The sequence below is a fragment of the Sceloporus undulatus genome, chromosome 1 (genome assembly GCF_019175285.1).
Source record: "Sceloporus undulatus isolate JIND9_A2432 ecotype Alabama chromosome 1, SceUnd_v1.1, whole genome shotgun sequence".
Taxonomy (NCBI): Eukaryota; Metazoa; Chordata; class Lepidosauria; order Squamata; family Phrynosomatidae; genus Sceloporus; species Sceloporus undulatus.
This window is the reverse complement of record NC_056522.1, coordinates 366,338,059-366,361,898: the sequence shown is the minus strand read 5'-3', so window position 1 is coordinate 366,361,898 and position 23,840 is coordinate 366,338,059. Positions and strand designations below refer to the sequence as shown.

Sequence of the window (23,840 nt, the reverse complement as noted above, 5' to 3'; positions counted from 1 at the left end):
ATTGGTGGGTTTTGCATTCCTTTCCCTCCTCTGCTTCTCAGATGGTAAAACTGAGATATATGTGCTTAGATAGCATTGGCAGCCACTGTCTGTAGCTGCTGCCTATGCTACGTAGCAGCTTAATAGAGGATATATTCACAATAGAGGATATATTCACAATTAAAAGAACACATGAAAAGATCACAGGATCATCCTCTATAGCCCTGTGTGATGGCCACTCCTTCTGTTGAGCGTGCATTCAGTGGCCATATGTATCTACACATCAATGTGAATATCCTCCATGCAACATGTAACAGATGAAAACTGGGCAAATATGGTCAAGCAACAGCAGAGTGTGTTGAGGATGGCAAAAATTATTAATGAGGAAGAATACAAAATCTAGGAGAGGCTGCAGAAGTTTACTTTTGCATGTGTCTACAGGAAAGGGCAAGGTTCTTCTTTTTTCTCCTGTCCTATGCATTGTTTCTAGTAAAAACTACTTTTGCACTTTGAATTCCATTTGCAGCAGCTAAAATAATCTGAAGATAAAGGGGAAAGTAGAAAAAGAGAGAAATTGGGACATTTTAAAAGAAGCTACAAAAGTGGAATGATTTAATGGGGCTGTGTTATGCAGCGTACATCCAAGAATTCTAAGTGTAAACTGTAACACAGACTGGCAAAGTGACTTTTTTGGACTACAATTCCAGGAATTCCCTATAATGTGGCCATGATGGCTGAGTTACAGAAAAGAGGTCATTATTTCCAAACTCTGATCAGTACATATGTATAACCACATGGCTGCTCCTATATATAAATTTGCCTCGTTTATTAAGCACGATGCATCAAGCATAGATGCACTGAGTGGGCCATTCAAATAAAATGTACCAAGTGTTACACACAGGAGTATATTGGGGGGGGGGGAATGAGGCCATTGTCTCCCCCCACAAGATTTCTGACACTCCAATGAAATTATTCAAATTATTCACACTTGCAACTTTTCTATTTGCTGTGTTTGGATTGTTCCCTTGGCCTCCACATTTTCTTTGAAAGCCTAAATTGTATTTCTAAATGTTCAACTGAAGTTTTAATTTCACTTTGTGGACTGAAGGGAAATTTCATTGAGGAAGGGGAAATAAGTCTTATTTGGGGAACACAATGCCCTCCTCCTTTGCCCTATCCAGTAGCTAGGCTTGGCATTTTTAAAATCTGCATCGCCCATTCTGTGTAACTATGTTTGATTCTCCATGCTTAATGCCACCACGAGGAGATGTTCCATGTAACATCACCCTTGTAACATTAGCAACTTCTACCTTCCATGGATATGACAAGGGGGCTACCCCTAGATCTCAGGTTCTGGCTCTGAAATCTCAGATCCTGGACAATTCTGACCTGGCAAGCATAGTAAGCAGGGATACAAAGCATGATATCCTCACAGGTGTATGTGTGTCGGGGGGTACCTCCCTCAAGCTTAATCATATTAGTTCTGAAAAGCAGATGATGTGCATAATTTTTCTGCCATTTTATCAGCCTTCACCAACCTGGCAGCCTAGAAGTAGACTATAAGTCAGTGTGGTATAGTGGTATGATTATTGAGACTAAGGATCAAACCCCCACTCAGCCATGGAAACCCACTGGGAGAAATTGGGCCAGTCATACTCTCTTAGCCTAAGACCTCCTGTGAATAAATCTTGCCAAGAAAACTCCACAATACATTTGCCTTGCTGTGTGCCTTCAAGTCACTTCTGATTCAGGGTGACCCTAACCATGACAAGATTTCTTCAGAGGAAGTTTGCCATTGCCTTCCTCTGAGGCTGAGAGTATGGCTTACCCATGATCACCCAGAGCATTTCCATGGTTGAGGAGAGATTTGAACCCCGAGTCCTAGTCTGTATCTGCACTGCAGAAATAATGCAGTTTGACGCCACTTTAACTGTCATGGCTCCATGCTATGGAATCCTGGGATTAGTTTGTTGTGGCACGCAATCTCTCTGAGAGAAGGCAAAATATTACACAAAATTACAAATCCCAGCACTGAACCATGGCAGTTAAAGCAGTGTCAAAGTGCATTATTTCTACAGTGCAGATGCAGCCCTAGTCTAATACTCAAATCACTATACCATACCTACTCCCTACATTTGCCTTATGATGATCATAAATTGGAAAAAAAATTGAAGGCACATAGTTCATCCATAACTAGGGTTGCCATATCCCGCTGGTGGGCGGGACTTTCCCGGTTTTGGGCGGGGCTGCACGGTCCCGCCCCGGTTTGGCCCCGCCCCCGGGATTTCGCCCGCCCCCGGGCTGAGGGGAGTATTCCCTCCCCGCCTTAGCCCCGTCCCCATTGCCACAGCAGTGAGGGCGAGGCCCAGGCCTGGGGAAAGCCTCCCTGGGAGAAGTATTCCCTCCCCGCCTTAGCCCCGCCCCCGTCGCCACAGCAGTGAGGGCGGGGCCCAGGTCCGGGGCTCCTATTCAAATGTAGGGCACAAAAATTGTGTCCTACATTTGAAAATTTTGTCCTACATTTGTCCTGTTTTGGAGGTCTGGACCTATGGCAACCCTATCCATAACACCTGGCTATACCAGTTGGAAGGGTGATGAATATTGTAGTCCATTTTTTCTACTAAACTGCAGTGTATATGGAATAAAAATATATAAAGTATCATGCAAAGTACTTGAGCAAAGAATTAAAATAAAATCACTTTGCTCTTGCCATGTTTGAGTTTTCCCCATGGACTTTTTCAATAAAAGTCAAAGCTTCATTTTGACCGACTGCTGTGTTCATTGTTCTGGGAAATGAGTTGGCAGAAAGTACTTCTCCCCTTTCCTTTCCCTTCTTCCCCCTTCCTCCGCCCATCAATAAAGGAAGATGGAGGCTGGGGAGCTATTTTTGTTACACAGGAGGTGTAATGTTACATTATGGATTTTGCATCAGTAACCACATTTTAATGTTAGGCTTATTTTGCCGGTGTAATCCATAAATCCTCATAGAAAGTTAGCTGCTGAGCAAATGCTTAGAACAAAAAAAAAAAAAGTCTATTCAGTACACTATCTGTGTGAGCAACAGCACAAAAGGATGCTCAGGAAAGAATGGTGATACTTCACACTCCATTATGAGAGAGAACTGGGATGAATCACTGGAAGCCAGCAGGTTTCCTTTCATTGCTGCATTTGATGGGGATATACATGGCACATTATTGATACAAATAACACATACAATCTAGTCCAAGATAATTTAGCAGCCTTTGTTACATACGAAAATAATATTAACAATGATGATCCATTACAATTATTACCAACACAGGAAACTACTTTATATCTATTTGAACCAATGGTCTCTGTAGTTCAGCATTGTGTGCACTAGAAATGCAGTTTCTCCAGGTTTGTGACCCACAGTGGGAAAAATACAATTCCTCCCATGTCCCTACCTACATTTTTCCAAAAATAAAATAAAATACTTCCTACTTCCTTTGCCAGGTTTGGGGCCTAACTGGCCCGATTTTGGAGGGACAATCCCTATTAATCTTATGCTGTCCCACTTCTTCAGACACTTTTAAAATGTCCCAGCTTCTCTCTCATTTTTGTCCTCATCTTACTTCAGTTGCAGCAAAATGATGTGAAATTGCAGAGGTAGTTTGCATTCAATTAACTGAGCAAAGAGGAAAGGAGATGAGGGAGTAGAAACTTGTCCTTTCCTATAGACTCAGCCAAAGCAAACTGCTGCAGCCTTTCCTAGTTTGCCTGTTCTTCTTCATTTATAACATTTGCAATTTAGCCCACGCTCAGATGTTGCCTGGCCACACCTGTCCCTGTTTTCATCTGTCTGTTTTACACCCTGAAGACTCTCCCCTCCACTCAATAGGAAACACCCAGAACTGCATACACCTACCTAATCCAATAAAAAAAGTAATATTCCTAAGCTCTAGACCCAAATAAATGGGCCCAAGAGCAAATCAAGCTTGAATTCTCCCTAGAAGTCAAGACAGCTAAACTCTGACTATTGTATTTTGGCCACATCATGAGTTGATGTGACTCTGAAAAGAAAATAATGCTTGGTACGGTAGGAGGCAGTAGGAAAAGAGGAAGACTGCATTACGGGTGGACAGCCTCAGTCAAAGAAGCCATGAGACTCTGAGCTTGTAGTACTTGAGCAGTGCTGTCGGTGATAGGATGACGTATGGTATGAGGCTCTTCATTTATAGGGTTGCCATAAGTTAGAGTTGATTTGAGGGCAATTAATAACAAGAAGACCTGAAGCAAGAGACTGCTCTCGGGTGTGTGTGTGTGTATGCGCCTTCAAGTTGCCTGTCAACTTATATTGAGCCCATGAATTTCATAAGGTTTACATAGAGTAAGAAATCCTAGTGGTGCATTGGTTTAATGCTGGTACTGAAGCCACAAGGTTGTGAGTTTGATCCCAGGGACCCCAAGGTTGACTCGTCCTTCCATCCTTTCATAGATCAGTAAAATGACTATCCAGCTTGTTGGGGGCAATTGGCTTACAGATTGTAAACCGCTTAGAGAGTGCTGAGTTTACTATGAAGCAGTATAGAAATGTAAATGCTATTGCTAAAATGCTATTTTCTTAGGCAAGGAACACCCAGAGGTGGTTTTGCCAGTTCCTTCCTCTGAAATATAGCCTGGTTTTTGTTGGTGGTCTGCCACTGAAATATTGAAGTACAGTGGACCCTTGCTTAACGTGGAGGATCTGTTCCAGAACTCCTCCCATGTAAAAGTGAATTCCATGCATGCTCAAGCCCCATTTAAATGAATGGGGCATGCTCCCGTGTGCATCGTGGTACGTGTGCCATTCATCTAAATAGGGCTTCCGTCCAAGTGACCTCAGGTCCATGTATGGGAAGCCCACGTATGGGGTGGGCCAACTGTATTAACCAGAGCTAACTCTGCTTAGCTTCCAAGATCAGACAGGGGCAAGGAACAAAGCAGCAGCAGGCTGGGATGGGGTGAGCACAGTGCAAGGCAAATTGAGATGCTTTCTCTTGGGACTAGATTAGGAACAGTGCCAGCTGCAGATGTATTATTTGCTCAGCCCACTCTATACAGCAGAGACTTCTTCCAATTGGGTGAACTATCAGAAGAGTTAAATAAATTGCTAGGCTGGTGGGGTGGGGGAACAGAAGAACACATGCTTTCCTGGGTTGGTTGTGCATGACTTAGCAGAAGAGAGATAAGCATTGTAGGAAATAGACTACAATGTGATTCCAAACAAGAACCTTAGTGGAAGAAAGAGAGTTGCCTTGCTTGTTAAAAATAATTCATTGTAACTGACAGCAACCTGGTTATTTCTGACTATCATAACAAACAGACCCAGCTGAGCCAACAAAAAATGTGTGCTGACTTATTGTGAACAGTCTTTAGCATTTGTGTACACCAGGGGACATTAAAATATATGTGCATTAGAAACAGGACAGTTCTTGGAAACACATACTGTATTAAAGGTTTAGCGTAAAAGAACTGAGAATGAGTATGGCGTAGTGGTTTGGCTACGATTCTGGAGACCAGGATTCGATTCCCTGCTCGGCTGTGAAGCCCAGTAGGTGACCATGGGCAAGTGACATGCTCTCAGCTTCAGAGGTTGGCAATGGCAAACCCGCTCTGAAAAAACTTACCAAGAAAACACTATGATAGGTTTGCCTTAGGGTCACCATAAGTTGGAACTTGGAAATGACTTGAAGGCACACAAAAACAACAACAAATATCAGATTGCTATTTCACCATTCAATAATAAATCACATTGTGGCGAGTTTTCCCTACCCTGTTTGAAATTTTTTGTTCTGCTGTGCCATGCTAAGATTTACACCAATCTCTCTCCCTGCCCAGGTGAAATAGCAAAGCAATCTACACGCAAGATCATCAGATCACCACATGTCAGCTTATAGAAAGGATAAGCAAGGAGCAATGTTTGTGTTATATCTGGCTCCCACTTGCAAGCCTATATGTAAGAGGAGTGTGTGGGAGAATGTAAAGAGAAATGGAAAAGCTAGATATAGCCTTGTAAGAAATCTGAATGATTGAATTGGACAAGTGTTTGGAATAATGCCAATATCCACCATGTATTCTCTACACAAACCATAAGGCTGACAGCAGAAGCATGCTCATTTCTCTCTCTCTAAAGGAAACACAATGCTTAAGTATTACAAATTCTGCATCATATGAATAACAAGCCATGTGTTTGAGAAGAAAATTGTAAGAAAATTAGAAAATCAATTGAGGATGCTTTAAAATGGCAAAGATCCACAAGATTATCAGGCATTCATAGAATTTGATAAAATTTAGTAACCCAACCATTTTTAGAAGGGTTTATTCATTTATTTAATTTAAAAAACAAAACAAAACATTTCTTAGCTCTTCAAAATGTGGAAATGGGCTTCAAATATGTTAGCCAGTGGTTCTCTAGCTGCATTCTGTAGCTTCATGGGTATTTCTCAATAATATTTAAAATGTTATTATTTGCTGTCAACTGGAACTTGACTTATGACAATGCTATGAATGAGAGACCTCCCAGAGCCCTGGCCAAAAGCAAAACTTTACCTAGTCTTAAAAGGAAATTGCAAATATAGCTGGGGATCAGTATTGTTCCACTTTAGAATTCATTGCCGCTCTTTTTGGCTTGTGTCAACAGCTACCCCCCCCCCCAACATAGATTATTTAATTTATATCAGTTGCAGAATTGGGCTTTCTTGATACAGAATTGGTGATATGCAATTTTTCCTATTTCATTCAAAATCTGCTTAGTATTCTGAAGGTTAAGGAACTTCCTGAAAAAAGCGAATTTGTTTCTGATTTTTCATTTCCCCTAGTAACAATGTTACACACATGTGTCTTTTCTTCTAGAAATTGTGGTTCAGAGAACCAGCTGTGGCTGGATTACTTGGAAATTTAACTGCTTACCACAATTGAAACGAACATGCTCGCCAACAAACATGAGATCTTTGCTTTAGATCTGGATGGGAGAACAACCACATACATTTGGAATGAACTAAATTAAGAATGTATTCACCCCTCCATGCCCCAAAAGGCTACTATTTGGGTGGTTTGGTCACATCTTTCTCAACAATCCAGGAATTTCATCCAAAATAAGAGTCAACATTAAAGAGTTTTGCACATGTACCAAGAGCCCTAGTGGCACAGTGATTAAATGCCAGTACTGCAGTCACAAGATTGTGAGTTCGATCCCAGGGTTCCAAGGTTGACTCAGCCTTCCATCCTTTAGTAGGTTGGTAAAATGAGTACCCAGCTTGTTGGGGCTTGGGGGCAATTGACTTACAGATGGTAAACCACTTAGAGAGTGCTGAGTTCACTGATAAGCAGTATAGAAATATACATGGTATTGCCAAATGGCCTGGCCACACATGCAGAGAGCCTTATTTTATGTCTTATACCACTGAAGGACTTCTGGAGGAAATAATGCTCAATCTGTAATGCACAGAATTTCATTTTACATTGTAAATCAAGTGCAGAATTTCTTCATTGTGGGGCTGGTGTCTTCCATGCTAGTGGGGCAATCAATTAGCTCCAGGTTTTGGTTTGAACTATTCAAGGTGCTGACGCTATCCTCAAAATAGGTCCAGCATCTTGGACAGGTTACCTTAAAGTTCAAACTAAAATCTAGAGTGGATTTACCACCTCATTGATGTGGAAAAAAAACAAGTCACCACTGCTTGTCCAAGAAATCCAGATTTTATTTTATTTTCCTTTCTAGAGCAGAATACGTGCAGCTCCAGATACTACTGATCTTTTCAGGAGGCAAGGGGGGTTGTTGTTTTGTTTTTGCATTTAACTCTCTAGCTATTTGAGTCTTTGATACTTCAGAAAGTATTTTAATAGGTTGTAGGAGCTGTTTGACAATGCGGATCTCACAATCAATCTACTGTTCTCACAATCAGCCAAGAACCTTGCCTGCTTTTAATCTTTCTACAGAAGAAGTGTGTGTGTGTGTGGGGGGGGGGGAGACGGAGAAATTGCTGCACAGGCACAGGCACCTCAACCAGATTTGCAATTACATTCAGCAGCAATAACTCTTATACTTGCGCATGCTAGGATGACTCAACAGTAGGCAAAAGGAGAGACAAACAACACCCTCTTTTATTCCTGTTTCTATAGCTGGCACCATCAAATTGGTCCTCATCTGCCATAGTTGGCATCTGGAAACAATTACTGAGAAAGTCTGTTGTGTTATATTGTTCTTTCCCTTCCTCAGGAAGTTGTTCTTTATGGTTTTTAATCCATCGTCAGCAGGATCAATCACCCAAGTCCTACTGTGCCCTCCACTTGCAAAACAACTTGAAACTGCTGCTCTTCATTAACATTCCTGCAGTGTTAACATCTGAACACCAAACTCGAACAACAAGAATGGGATGTCAAAAAGACACACCCAAATTTGTAGCATTAAGGTTAAGGAGCAGACCAGATTAATTAAGTGAAAGGAAAGAAAGAATGCTAAAAGTTTGGGAGACGGGTTAGCTCTGACCTAGCTTTTATCTTCTAAGCTAATCATCCATCTTCTCTCTATGCTTTCATGCCCTCTGGCATTGCACTGCATGAGAACTTCCAAACAATTTCAGAGATGTTTGCAATTCCAATCCTGTTTCATACGCTTCTACAAGCAGTAGTAGCAACAGCAGCAAATCGAAAAGGAGTCTAGCCAGCACGGCAAACAAGCTATTTGGAACTTCCAAGCTTCTTCACACATTGCATATTTAGATGCTTGTGTTATTCTTGTGCACCATTGAGTCGACCCTAAGTTGAACCTATTATGGGTTTTTCTGGCAAGATTTATTCAGAGGAGATTTGCCATTGCCTTCCACTGAGGCTGACAGCATGCAACTTGTGCAAAGTTACCTAGTGGGTTTCATGGCTGAGCTGGGAACCGAACCTTGATCTCCCGAGTTGTGGTCTAACACTCAAACCACTACACCATTTATGGCTACACCTAAATTTTTCTGAAAAAATAGATTATAATCCATGAAATCTCATGCCATGGGATATATGTGATCCTAGCAGCTTTTTTGTGGCTCTTATATTGTCCCCAGATTTTTTCTCATAAGCCCCCAAATTCCTCTGAACACATTCAGAGGTCACAGGGGGCAATATTCAGCCAAAAATTAGCCCTGTAAGGGAATGAAATGGCCCATCTGTTCTTTTTTCTCTTCTGATGGTCAACACAGATTATGGTAGTTTGAACTACAGTAGACCTATTACATCAAGGACTGAGAGGTAAGTAAACACTTACATAAATCTTATTGAGTTATTGGGTCTGTTATACTGTAGATGGGAGCAGAAACTGGATTCAGTCCATTGAATGTCAGCAAGCCCTCTTGCTTACAAACTAGAAAAGGCCACCTCACATCAATGGAAATCTAAACTGACCAAATATTTGGGTGGCCAGATGCAAAAGGGAACAGGATCCATGCACCTTTAGCAGATACAAAGAGAAAAGAATTTCAACTACTGTACATTTTCCCACTCACTCCCCCCTGCACAATGATTAAAAAGTAAACAAGAAGAGCTGGTTTAATGATTAGGTATTAGAAAATATGATAACGGATAAGTAGAATAGGAAAGGGGGGGATGGGGGAAATTTAATTATTATTATTATTATTTTTTGAAAAAAAGAAGTAAATTACCAACGATCTCTCTTCAATTTTAAAGACTTGGGCCAAGATTACCTTAGTTGCAAGTGAGCCAATTCAACACAAGTCTTTACTTGTGAAGGGGAACAGAAGCAAGTTCACGTGTGTGTGTGTGTGTGTGTGTGTGTGTGTGTGGTTAGTGTCACTTCAAGGTACTTGGTGTGTGTGGACTTAATGGGTCCCTGTGGAGTTCTGGCAGACCAGAAAAACGTAAGATGAGGCAGATTTTTTTTCCAGTGTAGATGCACCCTGAGAAACAGTTATAGATGAATGAATCTAGATAACTGTTTCATTGCTGTTATGAAGCATGGTTGAATGACGTTTCCATCAGGTTTGGGGTGTCAGGTCAGGAGATGTTACTTAGGGTGCATTTGTACTGCAGAAATAATCCAGTTTGACACCACTTTAACTGCCACGGCTCAGTGCTATGGAATTCTGGAAACTCTGTTTGTTAGGGAGCCCTGGTGGCACAGTGGTTAAATGTCCTTACTGCAGCCTCAAGGTTGCAAGTTGGATCCCAGGGCTCCAACGATGACTCAGCCTTCCATCTTTTTTATAGGTCGGTAAAATGAGTACCCAGCTTGTTAGGGGCAATTGGCATACAGACTGTAAACCACTTACAGATTGCTGAGTTCACTGATGTGGTATAAAAATGTAAATGCCACTGCTATTGTAGAATTGCCAGAATTTGACAGCATTGAGCCAAGGCTGTTAACAAAGGAAGGTGCCTTACTATAAATCAGATTGCTTATTCAAGTTGAGTCTGTGAAATAATTCTTTCTTCCAGGTCAGTGGCCTGTTCTGATTGACAGGAGCTCTCCTGGGTCTCAGGCAGAGAGACCATTCCTCACTCCTGCCACTTGATATTTCTTCTGTGTCAGAGACGCTGGAATCGTTCTACTTGCAATGCAGGTGTTCTGCTAGTAAATTGCAGCATAGCAATGGCAAGTACATCACTTCCTAATCTTCTTTTTATTTACCTATTTACAATTTCATTGCCTATTTTTCATTGACAGCACCCTCCCCCCCTGGCTACTTGCAGGGTAATGAAGACAGATACAAAGCCGTGAAATTAAAATCCAGCCATAAAAATGTAGAGCAACTGGCATTTAACCGGTGCTAAAAAAAACCCTGAGCATCCCATAGCAGCAAGGAGAAAATTATAACAACTCAAAGGCAAAATTAAAATGTCTCAACCTGAAGGGCACAAACACATCTTGGGAAAGTTACTTAATTGGACCACAGCTACCCCAAATCCCACAGCCAGCAAGGCCAGACTACAACACCCAGAGTCTTCTAGCTGTCATGGCCAGTGGCCTTGATGGCTAGGGATTTTGGGAATTGTAGTCCAAAACAATTTCTCTAAGCTCTGCCATGAAAAGAGAAGAGATTAACTGGGATCTCTAACAAAAAGCATTCTTCAAAATTGCTGCTACTATTGAGAAGGACATATCTCATATGCTAGCCAGCCAATGCTCTGAGATCAAGGTTAAGACAGAGTGGTGTCTCAAGTATTGGTTGAGAGTTTGAGATATCCATCTTCTGCTCTCCACTTAGTTATAACAGTCATTAGGTGCTCTAGACCAATTATTTTCTTTCACTCTGGCCTACCTCATAAGGTCATTTTGAGGATAAACAGTGAAGCACAGCCATATATATGGCTTTTGGGTCACTGGAGAAAAGATGGTGCTATGAAGAAACTAGATAAGATCTGAAAGTGCAAAGACATAAAACTGAACACTAAATTTGGGACAGATCAAGCCATCACCATGTATGGATGTGAGAGGTGGACAGTAAAGAAGGCTGACAGAAAGAAAATTAATTTATTTGAGATGTGGTGATGGAGAAAAGTACTGAGGATACCGTGGACAGCCAAAAAGACAAACAAGTGGGTCCTAGGATAGATCAAGTCTTCTGAGGACAGGAGTGTTGGAGATGTCTCATTCGCAGGGTTGCCATGAGTCGAAGTCAACCTGAGGGCAGTTAACAACAACAACAACAACAACAACAACAACAGCAACAATATATTAACTGATAAGAAATGGTCTGGCCCATTGCTCTATATCTATATTCATCTGCAAGTCAATGTCAGGATTTAGCATGTGATGACACCTGACATCAATATCTGACATTGTTCATCAGTTGATATGCAGTGCTTGTTAATAGCTTTTGTCTGTATATGATCACTGGTTGAATCGAGATATAATTTTGGAGACTTCATTATCAAGCAGTTTGTTTATTCACTCAGGGAGCGTTTCATGGCTCAATGGACAACAACAACAACAACAAATTATTTTTATCCCTCCCCTCTGCACAACGCAATCGTTTGACACCACTTTAACAGCCATGACTCAAAGCTATGGAATTCTGGGATTTGTAGATATGTGAGATATTTAGCATTCCCTGTCAGACAGTTCTAGTGTTCCACCAAACTAAAAATCCCAGATTTCCATAGTGTTGAGCCATGGAAGTGGCGTCCAACTGCTTGATTTCTGCAATAAGACAGTAGCCTATAGCACACTAGCTCTCAGGATATAGTATGGGAAGTTCTCTTAAACTAGGGCAGACTATTTGTCCGCCTAGCCTAGAAATATATTCTATGAATGTCAAGATCTCTCCAGGGCTAGAGAGGAGAGCTCTTCTAACCCAAAAAATGAGTGCAATTTCAGGGAAGTTTCCAAAGGTTTCATTTTCACTAAAAGCCTGTAATGCAACCAAGCAACTAAGGCTTCAAAGAGGCATTTCAGTCTTTTAAAATGGGGAGAAACCCTTACAAAAACTTGGAAACCACCAAACAGCAGTATTATTAGGGGAAGGAACATGGCCACCTAGGAAACCCAGGCTGCATCCACACTGCAAAAATAATCCAGTTTGACACCACTTGAACTGCCATGGCTCAGTGCTAATAGGCTTGTGGGAATTTGTGTGTTTTGTGAGACATTTAGCTTTCTTTGTCAGAGAGTTCTGGTTCTACAATAAACTACTACCCCCAGAATTTCACAGCACTGAGCCACGGCAGTTAAAGTGGTGTGAAACTGGTTCGTTTTTGCATTGTGGATGCAGCCCCAGGGTTCCCTAATCTTGTTTTAGAGCCCTAGCAAGGGTTTTACCATCTGTGACCTGATCCTCATCCAACTGGAAATGCAAAGAACTGAATATGAGGCTTTCCATAAACAGACCATATACCCTACCATTAACCATAATGTGTTGACTTAAACTGAGCAATATTATATACACACATTTAAACCATGGTTTAATGTGCCTAGCTGAGGTGTGTCCCTGGAAGGCAAAGGCATGTGTGAGAAGAAACAGATAAAACTGGATTATCATTTGGTAAACAGAGAGGCCAGAGAGATGAACTGTTTAAGCCCAGAATTGTTCGGAGCAGCTATAATGCTTTACCATGTTTGGTAAACCACTTCAAGTCCTGATTTGTAGCTAATCTTTAACCACTGGTATAGACTCACTGAATTATAGAGTTGGAAGAGACCATAAGGATCATCCAGTCCAATCCCTGCAATGCAGGAATACACAATCAAAGCATCCTCAACAGATGGTCCTCCAGCCTCTGTTTAAAGACCTCCTCCAAAGGAGACTCCACCACTTTCCAAGGCAACATATTTCACTGTCAAACACCTCTTACTGTCAGGAAATTCTTCCTAATGTTGAGGTGGATTCTCTTTCCCTATATTTTGCATCCACTGTTCTGTGTCCTGTTCTTTGGAGCAGCAGAAAACAAGCTTGCTCTTTTCAACATGACACCCTTTCAAATATTTAAACATGGCTATCATGTCCCTTCTCAAATTTCTCTTCTCCAGGTTAAACATACCCAGCTTCCTAAACTGGTCCTCATAAGGCTTGGTTTCCAAATCTTTCAGCATTTTAGTTGCCATTCTCTGGACACAGTGTAGATTCAGCCTATGCCTCTTTACCTATGGGCCCTTTCACACATCTCAGGCATAGCACCATTTTACCTCTTTATGGGCGTATTATACCCCACCTTGAATCCCATTGTGGGAGAAAGCCAGTTTATAAATCTTTTAAATAAATAAATAAATAAATAAATGGATGAATAAATGTAACTGCATTGATTGCATCCTATGGAATCTTAGGATATGCAGTTTGATGAGGAACTGGAGCTCTCTGGCTGAGAATTCTGAATAAACTATCCCTAAACTGTAGGATTTCATAGGACAGAACCATGACAGGAGTGTCATGTAATTCTGGAGTGTGAATGGGACCCCAGCCTTATGATATAAGAATTTATCACATGGAGGCAAATTGCTTAAATCCTGTGCACAAATTATGCAGTCGAGTGCAGAAATGGGATTTAAAAGTCTCGGGGAGGGGGAATTCAGATGTATTTGTGTAGAGGAGGGTAATTTTGGTCCTTGTATGCTCAGCAGTATAGCTTGTTGCTATTATGTGCCTTCAAGTCATTTCTAAATTATGGTGACCCTAAAGAGAAGCTATAATAAAGTTTTCTTCACAGAATTTCTTCAGAGGGGTTTTGTCTTTGCCTTCTCCTGCAGCTGAGAGAGAGTGACTTGCCGAAGGTCAACCAGTAGATTTCCATGGCCAAGCAGGGATTCAAACCCTAGTCTCTCAGCGTTCTACTCCAACATTTGGTCCCACGTGTTTTGGACAAGGGATATTCAACCAGTAAGTACCACTCTATTCTGTTTGGGTCAGACATAGGAAAAATACTGTGTCTAGTTCTGGGCTCACAGTTCAAGAGGGATATTGTTGAGTTAGAACATATTCAGAGGAGGGTGACCAAAAAACAAACAAACAAAAAAAGCTCTGGAAACCATGCCCTATGAGGAGCAGTTTAAGGAGCTAGATATGTTTAACGTAAGGAAGAGAAGGTTAGCTACATGTAAATACATCTGGGCTATGCATATGACAGTTTACACTCATCCACAGATTTTTTTAATCCACTGACTCAAGCATCGACAGCTTGAAAATATTCAAAAATTATATCAATTCCAAGAAGCAAAGTTTGATTTTGCTATTTTATATAAGAGACACCATTTTACTTCCATTGCATTTAATGGGACTTCCACATCCACAGATTTTGGTATCCCCAGGGGTCCTAGAACCAAACCCCAGTGGATACCAAGTGCCTATAGTATATAAATGTTCCCTGTAGTTAAGCTGAAAATTTGCTAAGATGTGATGCTTTTAAAGAAAAATGTAAAAGAATCATTTTTAATTTTTTAAAATTACTTTTAAAAAAACATTAAAATTATTTTTAAAAAATAAAACCCATAGAGCCTCTCCTTTCTCCTGCCACTGAGCCTTGTCCCATTCACACAATCTCTTCAGTGTTTTAAAGGGATGCAGGAGAATGCCACCATTTGTTTCTGCCAAAATGCAGGTATCTGGAGAGCAATGGTATCACCCCCCCCCTTAGAGTGTCACCTAGTATGGTCTGAAGGCCCCTCCACCCCGCACCCTCCTAGCAATGCCCCTGGACCACCAGCCCCTGGAGGACCACCTGGCTCCTACCTCTCACCATGGACTAATTCCAACATTAGTCCTACTTAGTGTAGGTCCTGCTGAAATGAATGGAATTTGTTGGTCACAGCTAACTGCAGTGCCACTGAATTCAATGGGTCTACTCTAGGAATTATTAACACAGGATTTAGCCCATAAGATTCCAGTTGTATATTTTTTGGAGAAGGAGTTATCTAACTGAAATAAAAAGCAACCATGAAATAAACAGACACTCGCTGAGATAAATCTTGGATTATATTTTGGGCTTAAATTAAAAGGTTATGAGTGCAGTTTGGGACATGTACCAAGCACAGATCAGATTCATAGAGAAACAAACTGAAAGATGATCTGAGCTTTTATTTAGGGCACAAAATAAATGTGTCAGCCAAAATTGGAAGGAAGAGATAACACTCTTAGATTACATTTGTATCCATCAAGAAGAGAGGACAGGGGTGAGAAAACCTGCTGAGGCTGCTCATTATTTTGGATAGGGTACACTATTAATCACATCTGTGCAACTTCAGAAAACATTTTGTCAACATTGCAGCAATGCTTTGAGACAGGCAACATTCCAGAGCGGGGTGTCTACTACCTGAAGCTAATGTTTGTTAGTGTTTGTTGCAAGATGGAATAGAAGGCATGCTTATCAAATTTGAAGATGACACCAAATTAAGAGGGGTAGGTAGCAAATGCCCCAGAGGGCAGGATCCAAATTAAAAATGACCTTATGATTCTACACTATCGAATAAGCAGTGAGTGGAATTATTGCTTTTTGTTTTGAAAGAAAGATTCACTGCAGCACAGCAATACAGCATTAAGCATAAGAGATGCGGAGGCAAAGAAAATTAGGTTTCATATTCTGTTAGATTTATCTGCCATTGTTTTTATTTAGACAGAGCACAGAAAGAATAAAAAAGACTCTTATGCTGTCTTAAAGACTATGGACTAAGGTCCACTTTACCTGAATCGTGATGGTGTGGAGTAGGGACAGGGGAAAGATTATAAGCCATGAGGTCCAAGGGAAATGATACTATTGCTGTTGTTGTGCACCTTCAAGATTTTTCTGACTTATGGTGACCCATCACAGGGTTTTCTGAGGCAGAGAGTGTGTGACTTGTCCAGTGGGTTTCCATGAGTGGACATGGATACGAACCCTGGTCTAATAGCCTAATATTCAAACCACTACACCATGCTGACTTGTGAAACTGTATAGAGGTTAAGTTTCCCTTATCTGGGATGCTTGGGAACAGAAGCATTTTGAATTACAGAGTTTTTCAGATTTTGAAATGTTTGCATATAAATAATGAAATATTTTGGCAATGGAACCCAAATCTAAACATGAAACTCATTTATCTTTCGTATACACCTTATACACACAGCTTGAAGGTAATTTTAGGCAAAATATTTGAAAATAATTTTGTGCACAAAACAAGATTTGTGTACACTGTGAACCATCGGAAAGCAAAGGGGTCACTATCTCAATGCCCCAAGTGGACAATTTTGGATTTTGGAATATTTAAAAAATAAACAATTTTATTGCAATTTTTAAAAAAAGAGAACAATTGTAGATGTCAACATAACATGTACTATGTGGCAGTTAACCGTCTACATTTATCTGGTTATATAAATTTTTATAGTATATCCCAACAGCTTAACTAATTACAGCGCGCCTGCGCCATACGTGGGCGTGCCATACTCAGCCTTGAGCATACGCGCTCAAGCCGCGGGGCATGCACGGGGCGGAAGGGGCGGCGCGTCCCATTCAATTGAATGGGTGCATGCGCCCGTTGTGCCCCACCCACTCCTGTGCCGCCGCGCCGCCGCGCACACGCCCCATTGTTTCCAATGGGGCTCGAGCATAGGCGGAATTTGCCTTTTGTGGCGGGATCTGGAACGGATCCCCGCGTAAGGCAAGGACGGACTGTAAGATAATTTGCATTTTCTTTCTTCAATTGCTATTCTTAAAAAAAATAGTTACTTCCTTTGTATAACATTCATCTTGTCTGCTTATTCTTGTTACATTACATACTTTCCCTATAAGTCTACTATATCTTTAATAACTTCAGTATATCAATTGCTCTAATAATTTACTCATCCCCATTATTCTTATTGCAAAGACAGATTTGCTTTTAAATATAGATTCTTAATTGTATTCAAATATAAATTATTTTGGAATATTTTGGATTTTGGTATTCCAAATAAGGGAGACTCAACCTGTCATACATACATACATACATACATAAACAAACATACAGAAAAGGCAGTATCCACCCCATTATGAGCAGTGGCCAGTTGTCTCAGACAACTCAAACAGCTTGGCCTTGAGTATCAGGATATTCTTCTGGTATCATTCTCCATTCTTTGTACAATAGCTAACTGGATTGGCAGTGAGAGCACACTGTAATGAAAGAAATGGAACAGTGACCTCTACCAGACTGGATGGCATCAGACTTGGTCAAGGCATAGAGGGTAGCCTGCATGGTACAGACACCTCTAACACTTTGCTGCCACTCCCTGGCCTTCAGGCTCTGTTGTCTAAAGTACAGCTGGCCTGCCACATCTATGGCTTTGACTTTTGTGGATCTGATTATTTATGGTTTTGATTAATAAGTTCTCTCTAGGAATCTCTAAGTCTTCCAGTGCAACTCTGCCAGAAGATGACTATAGAATTGTGCTGAAAAACCCAAAGAAAACACTTCTCTAGGCATTTGTAGGTCCTCCAGCATGATTCTATGGTCAACCTCTGGCAGAGGTTGACCACAGAGTTGCACTGGAGGACCTTGAGATGCTTAGACAGGTTTTTTCTCAGGTAAAAAGAATAATGGTTTTTTTATTCGTGTTTTTTTCTGCATTCATGGGGGTCCTTCACCCCTAATGCCAGTGAATGTGGAGGGACCACTGTACTTCATTCTGCTTAACGGTAGGACTGGCCCCATTCAATAAGTCAGTGAACATATATTGAGGATTTTTTAAATTAAAAAAACAAAACATCTTTATCCTGACTTGAGTCAAAGCCACAGGACACAAATTTAATCTCTTGATGAATATAACTCAGAAGCTGATTGTTTCTATTACCCTATTGTGATTTTTAAAATTGTTAGCTGTTTTGCAAATCAATTTTGATTAGGATATAGGCAATGAATATGTTAAGTGAATACTGTATATACCCATGTATAAGTCTAGAAATTTTAGTCAAAAAATTGACCCAGAAAACCTGGGTTGACTTATCCATGAGTCAATGTACGTACTGCACTTTAACTCTTATATGTATGAAAAAGGGGCCATCCCCTTTCTCTGAACAGAGCGGTAAAAGGCAAGAGCTTAGTCCATCCTGGGAGCACCAAAAAGAAGCATGAATCCCCTCTACTTTCTCATGCATCCAGCCGTTAAGATGAGTTATGCCTGCCAGACTTTTCTAAGTTCTTTGGCATCATTTTCCTTTGCACCATCCTTTATATCCTTTGTTACATGCCTCTAGGTTTTACCCTCAACTTATCCACAGGTCATATCAAAATCCCTTGACTTATACATGAGGTCAATGTATAGTTGAGTATATACGGTAGTCAGCTACTGCTAGCAATTTCTGCCCATGTGATTCGGGAGGTTCCCATGGATGTACATCCTTTAGATCTTTTGCTATATGCCACCATGAATATGAACCATGCTAGGGTGGCGTGTATGGTATAGCACATTTTGGCCTGAGCAAGTGGGCAATGCTTGTAGTCAACACTGGAAGCAGTTTGGGAGCAACCAAAGCATGGCATCTGGCATCAAACCGCTCCCATAAGGATATACATAAGGACTCTCTGCTCCACCTTCATCTTCATATTTACTCAACCTGCCCTTGAGGAAGGGTGGGAAAGAATTTGAAGGCTGCGATTCTAGGAAGCAGTAGGCTCAGTGATCTCAGTGAAACTTATTTCCAGTTAAGTACACAAACAAACCCAGCATGGTGTAGTGGTTTGAGACTCGGATTCAGGGGCATCATTAGGGGTGTGTGGGGAGTACGGAGTGCACTGGGTGACACCTCATTGGGGGATGAACACTTCATGGGGTGGTTGCTCCCATCGGTCCCAAGACTCCCCTCCTGACTGCCCCCCTCCATCAGCCAGGGTGCCTTTGCCGTGCATTACGCATTGTCTGTGGCTGCTGGTGAGGATGGGGTGCCACCATGACAGAATTGGTCTGGTTGTTGGAGGGGGACAGATGCGGGGTTTGTCAGGCAGCCTAGCGGGTTGACTGCATGAGTTATCACACTAAGATGATACCAACATTAGTGACACCATTTCTTGGACTCCAAGAGGGAGTGATACAAATCCCCACTCAGCCAGGAAAACGCATTGGGTGACCTTGGGTAAATCCTCCTCCTCATCATAGTAACAAATCTTTCTTAGGCTGCATCCACACTGCAAAAATACCATATATACAGTGGGCCCTTCCCTTATACAGTGGATCCGTTCCCGACCCCCCCTCCCCCGCATAAGTAGAATTCCATGTATGCTTGTGCCCCACTGAAAACAATGGGGTGTGTGTTTGCAGCACTGAGTGGTGCACACACACCATATCATTTATTCTCAGCGTAAACTTGAAGCTGCGTATAGGGCACCCATGTAAGGTACAGGGGCATTGTACTCGACTATAAGTCAACCTCATGTATAAGTTGGGGGCAAGTTTTGGGGCCATAATTTGAGGGTAAAATTTAGGGGCATATAGCAAAGGATCTAAAGGATGAAGCAAAGCAAAACAGTATCAAAGAACTTACAAAATTCCAGCAGGCATCAATGTTTGTGATCACTCTCAAGGCTGGATGGATGAGAGAGTACAGGGGAGGGGGGTTGGTGCTTCCAGGACCAATTCTGTTGTTTCCTTTCACCAGGGGATGGTTCCTTCTTTTAAATAAGAGTTCAGATGCAGTACTTACTTCATGGATAAGTCAACTCGGGTTTTTGGGGTCAATTTTTTTACCCAAATTTCTAGACTTAAACATGATTATATGCAGTAATCCAGTTTGACACTGCTTTAACTGCCATGGATCAGTGTGAAAGAATTCTGGGCACTGTAGTTTTGTGAATCACTGAGCCTTCTCTGTCAGAGAGCTCTGGTGCCACAACAAACTACAGTTCCCAGATTCCATTGCTTAAAGTGGTGTCAAACTGGTTTATTTCTGCAGTGCGGATGCAGCCTCAGATGCCTCTCCCCCAGGAACCCTGAAGGGGCCTTCCGATTGTGCTCCTCTTTCAGCCTCAGAGAACAGCAATGGCAAACCTCTTCTGAACAAACTGTGCCCTAGAAAACCCTGTGATCTCCGGTTCACCTTAGGGTTGCCATAAGTCAGAAACGACTGGAAAGCACAAAATAATGACACCAACGCAGAGATTCGGGTTGTACATGCTGAGGGGATGGAGTGTGCATTGTGCACAGTCCTTTGCCCACAAGATTACATGCTTGTGCCCGCTGTAACAAACATAACTGCTGCGCCTGCCCACACCACCCACTGCCCCTTAACAGACAGACTCACTGTTTTTTCAAATGCCAAGTTCCCTTTCACAGACATACAAGGGAAGAGAGAGAGGCAACACATCCTTTCCACTCCCTTGCGAGGGTGTGTCAGAGGTGGTTTTAGTTGAGCCATCATTACAATCCAACGGGAGTGAACTTCAGCGGCACCTTTGAACCCATTTGGGAAATGGGAGTCACTCTGCCTGTCAAGAGGAAATCAGACCTTTCACTATTTTATTGATTGATTGACTGACTGATTGATTGATTTGATATGTCACTGCATCCCACCGTGGGACTCACAAAAAACTCTTCTAGGTCCTGATCAAGTTAAAGAGAAAGTGGAGGACTATGGAGAAGGAAATGAAGAAGATAAGGGGATGAGAAGGAGTTGTAAACTACTGGGGGACCCTGGGCAAGTCACACTCTCTCAGCTTCAGAGGATGGCCATGGCAAACCCCCTCTGAACAAATCTTGCCAAGAAAATCCCATGAGCCTTAGGGGCTCAATCAGTTGGAAATGACTTGAAGACACACAGCAGCCACAAAGGGCGAGGGATGCAACTGAGGAGGCAGGCTCCACCTCGCTAAAACTTCAACTGATTTGTCTTCTCCTCTTCCTTATCACCACTTTTAGAATTTCTTAGATGTCTTTCTCTCTCTCAACAAGACCCAAAGTGTTTTACAACCATGGTACTCCACTGAAGAGGAGCCAGTGTGGCCTAATGGTTTGAGCATTGTCAGATTATGGCTCTGGAGGCCAGGGTTTGAATTCTGGCTCAGCCCTGGAAACCCACTGGGTGACCTTGGGCAAGTCACACTCTCTCAGCCTCAGAGGACAGCAAGGGCAAAGCCTCTCTGAAGAAACCCTGGCAAGAAAACCTTTTGCTCAGTTCACCTCAGGGTCGCCATAAGTCCGAAATGACTTGAAGGCATACAACAACAGACCCACTGATGTTTGGAAGAAGAAGGAAAAGAAAGAAAGAAGATGATGAAGAAGAGGGGGAGAGGGGGAGGAGAAGAAGATGATGATGAAGAAGAAGAAAGAGAGGAAGAGGGAGGAAGGGCAGGAAGAGGAGGAAGAAAAAGAGGAAAAGGGAGGTAGGGGAGGAGGATGAAGAGAAAGAGAAGAAGGAGAGGGAGGAAAGAAGGAAGGAAGGGGAGGAGGAGGGGGAGAAGAAGAAGAGGAGAAAAGGAAGGAGGAGGAGAGGGAGGAAGAGGAGGAAGATAAGAAGAAGAAGAGGAAGGGGGAGGAGAGGAAAGGGGGGAAGGGGAAGAGCAAGAGGAAGAGAAGAAGAGGAAAAGAAGAATAAGAATGAGAGGGAGGGACGGGAGAAGGAGAAGAAAGAGAAGAATCATAGATCATAGAATCGTAGAGTTGGAAGAGACCACAAGGGCCATCCAGTCCAACCCCATTCTGCCATGCAGGAAGTCACAATCAAAGCATCCCCGTTGACAGATGGCCATCCAGCCTCTGCTTAAAGACCTCCAAGGAAGAAGACTCCACTACACTCCAAGGGAGTTTGTTCCACTGTCGAACAGCCCTTACTCTCAGGAGGTTCCTCCTAATGTTGAGGTGGAATCCCTTTTCCTGGAGCTTGCATCCATTGCTCCATTGGGTCCTAGTCTCTGGAGCAGCAGAAAACAAGCTTACTCCCTCCTCAATATGACATCCCTTCGGAGAAGAAGGAGAGGGAAGAAGGGGAGGAGAAGGAGGAGATGAAGAAGAGGAAGGAGAAGGAGAGAGATAGGAAAAGGGAGAAGGACATTCCTGATGAAGTGGGCTCCGTGCCAAACTTGCCCAACTTCTTCCTCCTCCTCCTCCTCCTCCTGGTGCTAAGGACGAATAGCGATGCCCCCTGAGCCCCAACCATCCGAAGCCCTCCTCAGAGCCCTTCGGCGGAGGCTGCGGAGCCAGGCCAGGCTGCGAGGCTGTCACGGAGCGGAGCCCTCCTCCCCCGAAGCCCAGAGCCAGCAGCAGCAGCAGCAGCAGGGCTCCCGGCGGAGGATTCCTGCGGAGGGGATGCAAGAGAGCGGGCTTACCTGGCTTCCCCTGCCTGCCTGCCTGCCTTCCTTCCGAGGGCGGTTCACAGCTCCCTCCTTCTCCCCAGGATCCTCCCGGATCAGCCCCAGAAAGACCCCGAAGTTAAGGCAGGGTCTCTGCGCCTCTCTTTCTCCTGGCGGCAGAACTCGCACTGGCTCCCCGAGGAAGAGAAGGGGAGGGAGAAGGAGGAGGAGGAGGAGGAGGTCCCCACGGGCGGAGCCCAGCCCGGGAGGGATCGGACTAGGGCCAGGCGGAGCTTGGAGAGGGAAGGAAGCCGCTTAAAGGGGGTTTTGGTGGGGTGTGTGTGAGGGTGGGGTGCCATGGCCCTCCTCTGAGGCTGAGAGAGTGTTTCCAGGGCCCTAGTCAGGACTCGAACCCTGGTCTCCAGAGTCACCGATGAGCCCAACGCTCCCAAGCCCCTCCGCTCTTGGCCTGGAGCAGGGTTTGGGAAGCCGCCCTCTGCCTCGCCCCCCCCCCCCCCCAAGGAAAGACTCGATTTTAATTTAATTTAATGTTAATGTTAATTTCATGGCCGCGTGAAATGAAACGTTTGCAGCCCTTGAAAAGGAAGATGGCCTTTAGAATCATAGAGTTGGAAGAGACCCCAAGGGCCATCCAGTCCAACCCCATTCTGCCATGCAGGAAATCCAAATCAAAGCATCCCCGTTGACAGATGGCCATCCAGCCTCTGCTTAAAGACCTCCAAGGAAGGAGACTCCACTACACTCCGGGGGAGTGTGTTCCACTGTCGAACAGCCTTTGGAGAGGAAGACTCTCTCCTCTGGGGGGGGAGCCCAAACACCGGACCCCAGCAGACGAGGCGGCAGGAGAACAAGAAGAACTCTCTGTTGTGTTTTCTAAATTCCTTCTTTAAAAATTCTTGCTTCCAAGGGTCTCCGACCCAAGTCTCCCCTCAGAAAAATCATGTTTCCCTTTCTTCTGATGTAACATAGAACAAATCAGAAAGTCCTTCTGTGCCTTGAAGTCATTTCTGACTTATTGCAACCCTAAGGCAACCCTATCCCACGGTTCTCTTGTCCAGATTTGTTCAGAGGGGTTTGCCTTTGTCTTCCTCTGAGGCTGAGAGAGTGTGACTTGCCCAAGGTCACCCGGTGGGTTCCTGTATCCCAGCAGGAACTGGAACTCTGTCCTCCAGAGTCGTCATCAAACCGC

The 23,840-nt window shown here is 43.0% G+C and overlaps 1 protein-coding gene across 4 annotated transcripts in view; it reads right to left on the bottom strand.

Annotated features, from left to right (window-relative positions):
• The window catches only part of INF2 (inverted formin 2), an 88,973-nt gene extending 66,084 nt beyond the window's left edge, over positions 1 to 22,889 (bottom strand). For 2 of the 4 annotated variants that reach the window (XM_042476268.1, XM_042476286.1), the window contains exon 1: positions 22,667 to 22,882. The gene's annotated coding sequence lies outside the window, so the exon portion shown is untranslated. Of the gene's footprint in view, positions 1 to 20,646; positions 20,668 to 22,666 lie in introns of those variants that run through there. The other 2 variants (XM_042476295.1, XM_042476277.1) reach the window with 2 other exon arrangements.
• Positions 22,890 to 23,840: the final 951 nt, after the last annotated feature.